Raw genomic sequence first — 6,964 nt, 5'->3', positions numbered from 1 at the left:
ATTGGCTGGTTGAACGTCATTCTGTGCTAAACGCTGCTATCATTGGAGGATATGGCCACTGGGCGAAATGTGCTTGCATAGTTTGTTTGAGGCGTGTTAAAGTGAAATTAAAACCGGGAGGTTTCTGTCATTTTTTTAAAGATGCATTTCAATCTTTATTTCGAACAGATACAAAAAAAAAAAAAAAATGTGAAAAACAGAATACCGTATTGTTAAAATACAGTATTTATCCACATTCATGATAATATTTATATATTCAACAAAAAAAGTCTTCATATTAATAATAATAATAAATCATATGTGTCCGAAAGGGAGCAGGAGGAATTAAATGCGTATTAATTCCCACCCCTTACGCCTTACTTGGTCAATGATTGTCCTTTAAATCATTATGCAAGTTGTTGCAACGTTGGTCCACAATTTGGGACGTAGTATTTCTACAAAAATGCCTCTGAAATTGTAAGATACCTATTTCACCATTCATTTCCACTGGCTGGCGTCTATGTCACGTGATCTTCAAATTTCTCCCTGCAGAAAAAAAAACATGACAGACATTCGTTTTATTCTCGGTGGAAAATGCCTATTTTAAGGTTAGTTTGGCCATTAAAATGCGTTTTGATGTCATTTGATGCGAGAAATATGAGTTGTTATTTCAGATTATGTGTACAGTGGATGTACATGGTCTTTAGTTTACTAGTTATTACGAAGATTACTAACACCTACGTCACTTCCCGGGCAAAAAATATGGCCCCGCCCACTTTTTGGGGAATCAACGCTGTCATTTGAATGGCGGTCAATACAAATTCTGAAGTTTTTGCCAATCCGATCAAAAAATGTTGAAAACCGTGGATTTTTGGATCTCCAAAGAGCTCGATTACGATGACCAGTCAGGCAAATAATTACATTCGATCATTGGTAATCGACAATCGGTCTTGATATATGGTTAAATTAAAATGAGTAGGCGAGGCTGTAATTTCTCCAGCTGTTACTCTCATGAGGGAGGCGGAACATAATAGTTGTATCATGTCAAAAAGCTGCTGTGTCGTTTATTGCACCTCAAACATTAAACATAATCAATAGTTCAGTGTTTCTGTACTTCCTCTAAGAAGAAAGGACAGTAAAAGAAGAGCTCTGTGGCTTCAGGCCATGGATGTATAATAAGAACTGGATACAGCGTGGGAGGCGGGGCCTCATTAATTCCTATGAGAGTTGCTCATTAGCGCATGATGATAAAATGGCCCAACTTTTGAGAGAGTGAAACGTCACAGATTACCCAGCATGCCTGAGAAGTACCCGTATGTGCACTCATAGAGCATGCGCAACTTTAACCAAAATGCTCGTTCACATCAAGCACGTCCATTTGCGTACACGTAACAGCACCGCACGTGCGTTCATGACAGCATGGTAATGGATTGTTGTTATCATGGATTTGATATGAACGACGCGGCAGTTAGCAGCTAGCGGCTAGCTAGTAATGATGCTAATGTACACATCAATCGTTATGTACTTATATTACGCTCTAACAGGATCTAGTGATATCCAACAGAGCTTCATTTAGCATGAAATTATTATTGCACTGTATATATATATATTTATATACAGTGCAATAAGCTTCTTAGTGCAATACGAAGCTACAGGGACGTTAATAATGTCGGTAATATTAACTTTATTTAATACAACATTTACAGTACAAGATTTAATCATACAGCCCATGTAGTATGATAATGAATTACAGCAAACATGTGCAATATATCCATTATTACAGCTCCGTGGGATGGCAGTAAGACGATATGGATCCGTTCTTATTGTGCATCCATGGGTAAAGATAAACGCAACTCACATTGGTTTCTCAAACAGCATCTCTGTAAACTACGTGTATTCACTGAATTTCACTCTCTGCCTTTAACGGCTCGTTGTAGCTCCAATAGCTCCAGCCCCACCCTCCCTGGGAGCAGCACAGTGTGCTCTGATTGGTCGGGACACGTAACATGAACGTGCCGGGCGGCGCGGTCCCGTGGGTTAGATGCGCGTTCATAATGCAGAGGGAAATAACTCTCAGAATAACGTTATTAGCTAATTTTTACAACTTGAGGAACGAATGTTTTTAATAAGGGCTATACAAGTGTTCATACTGGGTAGTTTATTTAGTTTAAAAAAAAATATCCAACGAGTTACAGACCACTCTTTCCCCATGTAAGTCAATGGGAAAAAGTGTTTCCGGGCCTGGCAACCAAACGGAAGTGTAGTACCGCCGTTTGGCCAGCACGAATATTTTCATCTGAGTCCGGCGCACTTCCTGGGGGCTTGATAATATGGCCCAATTTTTGAGAGAGTGAAACGTCACAGATTACCCGGCATGCCTGAGAAGTACCCGTATGTGCGCTCATAGCGCATGCGCAGCTTTAACCAAAATGCTCGTTCACATCAAACACGTCAATTTGCGTACACGTAACAGCACCGTGCGTTCATGACCGCATGGTAATGGTTTGTTATTATGATGGATTTGATATTAACGAGGCGGCAGTTAGCAGCTAGTGGCCAGCTAGTAATTATGCTAATGTTCACATCAATCGTTATGTACTTATATTACGCTGTAACAGGATCTAGTGATATCCAACAGAGCTTCATTTAGCATGAAATAGTTATTGCACCTGTGATCCCCCTGTGGGTTCATCAGTGGAGAGGGTGTGGCTGTACTGTCTTGGCTGCATTGATTGATTGATTGATTGAAAAGTTTATTAACAGCTTGTATATTGGGTACAGTACAGTACAGCTCAAAACATACAATTGTTAAGGGGATGCAGACCAGAGAAAGACTTTCGTCTTGTTTACATCAGGGTCCCCCATTTCCAATTCATTATGTCATTTAAGACATATAAGACATATTTGACATACAGATGGCTTATTTACAATTTACATACAGGTGTTTTTTTTACATACAGATTGCTTGTTTACAATTTTCATTTTAGATTTCGTTCTAATACATCCTAACTGGACATTTAAGACATACCAAGTCTACAGATATACAGTTAGTAACAGAGTCTAAAATGCGAGTATATACATAGATGGGGGGGGGGGGGGAAGCTGTCCATTGAACGACAGGTTGAGATTTGTACCATTACCGGGGCCAGTTTTGCAATGCTCTCCCCCGAAGGTGCTCTTTAAGAGAGGTTTTGAAGGTAAGTATAGTTTTACTTTCCTTTACAGTTGTGGGAAGAGCGTTCCACCTTGATGTGGCATAATTGCGAAACGTGTATTCCCCCTTTTTTGTGCCAAATCTGGGTTTCACATGATTTGTGGAGCTCCCTCTGGTGTTATGATCATGGTATTCCTTGACCTTTGGGAAGAATTTTGACATGTACATGGGTACCATAGAGGTGTAGTGGATCTTGTAGACCAGGCCCATTGCAAGTAGCTGTACTCTGTCGTCTACTCTAAGCCATCCTAGGTTGTCAAAGTGGGCAGAGGTGAGGTGGGTTCTAGATGAGAGGTCAAGCAGTAGTCTGACCAGTTTATTTTGCGATGTTTGAAGTTTTATTTTTAGCGCCTTGGAGGTGCTATGGTACCATGACGTGCAAGCATAGTCATAGTACCCTTGAATGAGTGCTCCTGCCAGAGTTTTCAGGGTGTTTTTGTTTACCAGAGAGGAGATCCGGTATAGGAATCTAGTTCTTTGATTGACTTTTTTTATTACATTGGATGCCATTTTGTCACAGGAGAGGTTTGCCTCAAGAATAGATCCTAGGTATGTAATTTCCTTCTTACTTGTGACAATAATGTCGCCCACTGCAACTGAGAAGTCGTCGGATTTGCTGAGATTATGTTTCAAACCGAAGAGAATGGACTCTGTTTTACCCAGGTGTAATGATAATTTATTATCGGCGAGCCAGGTGCAGATTCTGCCGAGCTCGGAGCTGAGGGTTTTTTTCAACCTGCAACCTGTTCCTGTCAGAGACCAGCAGGGCTGAGTCGTCCGCGAACAGGAACAAGTTGCAGTCACATGCTGATGACATGTCATTTGCATAAATTAGGAACAGTAATGGACCTAATATGCTTCCTTGTGGAACACCACAGCTCACTGGGAGGGGGGGGGACAGAGTACCGTTTACCTCCACCCTCTGTTCTCTCCCCTCCAGGTAGGATTGCATCCAGCTCACCGATAGTTTATCAAAACCAATTGCTTTTAGCTTGTCAATCAGAATGGGGTGATTGACAGTGTCGAAAGCCTTTTGTAGGTCCAGCATCACCATGCCGCAGTACTTGCCCTCGTCCACCTCTTGTTTGATGTGGTCGCTCAAATAAAGAAGGCATGTGTCAGTGGAGTGGGATGTTCTAAAGCCAGATTGAAATTCATAGATTAGTTTCTTTTCCGAGAGGTACTTTTCGACCTGTTCATATACTATTTTTTCCATGACTTTCGAGATGGAGGTAAGTATAGAAACAGGGCGGTAGTTGCCTGGGTCCAATTTGCTGCCCTTTTTGTGCAGGGGGGTTACTCTTGCAATTTTGAAGTCTTTGGGTACTTTTCCCTGTTTTATGGAGAGGTTAATTATGTGAGCTATGACTGGTGAGATGGCGGTTGCTGTCTCTCTGAGGAATTTGGAGGGGATATTGTCGTGGCCAGTGGCCTTGTTAGGTTGGAGGGCGCTCAGTTTAATGAGTACCTCTGCTGTTGTTACCGTTGCTAGACTGAAATCATCTTTGCGTACCCCTAGGTTTTTGTAGTAGGTCATGATGTGATCTACTCCAAAAAGCCCTGAGTGGGAGGGCAATTTATTTACAAGAGTTGTGGCTATGTTTGTGAAAAAAATGTTCAAGTACTTGGCCACATCCAGTTTGTCTGTGATGAGCCTGTTATCTGTCTTTATGTTTAAGTTAGAAAATCTCGTTTTGAGTTTTTTACTGCAGCCAAGCTGGTTATTGAGTAATTTCCAAAGTTCACAGGGTTTATTTTTGTTTTCCTCAGTTTTGACATTGATGAAATTCTTTTTGGCAGTTTTGATCATGGAGCTTACGTCATTTCTTAGTCTGTTTCTTTCAATTTTGAGTTCAGTCACGTGGGCCTGGAGTTCACTGCTCGTGCTTTTGGAAAGCTTTGACTGACTTTTATGAAACTCAGAGCATTTTTTGTCTCTGGTTTTCATGGCGGTCAGTATGCCGGAGTGCATCCACGGCTCAGCGCGATTTTTTTACCCTGGTTGTTCTTAGGGGGGCCAAATCATTGAGTATTGCAGAGAATTTGTTTTTGAAACCAAGCCATGTTTCTTCAACTTGTGTACCACTGAGCTCATCTGACCAGTCCAGGCTCTCCAGTTCTACGTTAAAGGCCTCGCTAGAGTAGTTTTTGAGGTCTCTAGATATGACTGTTTTGTGACAGCCGGCCCTTTGTTTTAGCTTTTTGCGGGTACAGAATATCATATAATGATCACTTAACCCGCATGCTATAACCCCTTTACTGGAGATCCTGGACTTGTCAGAGGTCAGAATGAGATCAATGGTAGTTTGTGTTGTTTCACATACCCGGGTGGGTTGGGTGATTAGCTGGCTGAAGCCGTGCAGATCACAAATCCTACTGAAGGACTTGAAGACGGACGTGTCTTTACGTTGCATATCCGTGTTCCAGTCTCCAATAATAATTGTCTCTACATCCCCCACATCAGCCAAACACCCATCTAATGTATGATAAAAGTCACTCTGTTCCGGTGGTCTATAGATTGTCCCGACTATTACAGATTTAGCATTGCATTGTCAAAAAGAATTTCAACCCACACAGATTCAATATTTTCATGATGCAGGTCAGTACGGTTTTTGAAATTGGTGTCTTTATGTATGTACATGCAGACACCACCTCCATTCACGTTCCTGTCCCTTCTCACTACAAGATAATCTTCAATTTCAATCTCTGAATCTGTAATGGAATTGTCCAATTTGGTCTCAGAAAAGCATAATATGCTTGCCTTACCGTTCATGAATAGCTGCCTGAGTTCAGCCAGTTTGTGTCTCAGGCTGTTAGTGTTCAGATGAAATCGCACTTGATCGCACTGATTGCAGTAACTCAGGGCACCTGGGTCTGGTGCTCTGCAGCTATTTTAAAGCCTCTCTGCTCCTGTCTGTTCTCTCTCTGCTTTTTCCTGCAGGCACCCGGCTCTGATGAGTATGAACCATGAGTTGACTTGAACAGTGTTGTGCAAATAAACACCTTTACCTACCCGTTGACATGTTGTGTCTCCTTTTTGTTGTGGCCTTTTGAGCCAGGTCGCAACACACCGTATATATATATATATATATATATATATATATATATATATATATATATATATACACACACACACAGTGCAATATGCTTCTTAGTGCAATAATAAGCTACAGGGACGCTAATCTAACGTCGGTAATATTAACTTTATTTAATACAACATTTACGGTACAAGATTTAATCATACAGCCCATGTAGTATAATATTTTACAAATGATGAATTACAGCAAACATGTGCAATATATCCATTATTACAGCTCCGTGGGCAGTAAGGCAATATGAGTCCGTTCTTATTGTGCATCCATGGGTAAAGAGAAACTCATGTAGTGCTGAACACATAACATGAACGTGCCGGGCGGCGCGGTCCCGTGGGTTAGATGCGCGTTCATAATGCAGAGGGAAATAACTCAGAATAACGTTATTAGCACATTTTTACAACTTGAGGAACGAATGTTTTTAATAAGGGCTATACAAGTGTTCATACTGGGTTGTTTATTTAGTTTAAAAAAAATTATCCAACGAGTTACAGACCACTCTTTCCCCATGTAAGTCAATGGGAAAAAGTGTTTCCGGGCCCAGCAACCTAAAGGAAGTGTAGTACCGCCATTTGGCCACAACGAATATTCTCATCAGACTCCGGCGCACTTCCTGGGGGCTTGGTAAAATGGCCCAACTTTTGAGAGAGTGAAACGTCACAGATTACCCGGCATGCCT

This window comes from Gymnodraco acuticeps, unplaced genomic scaffold, assembly GCF_902827175.1.
Source record: "Gymnodraco acuticeps unplaced genomic scaffold, fGymAcu1.1, whole genome shotgun sequence".
NCBI lineage: Eukaryota > Metazoa > Chordata > Actinopteri > Perciformes > Bathydraconidae > Gymnodraco > Gymnodraco acuticeps.
Note: the sequence above shows the minus strand (reverse complement) of the source record.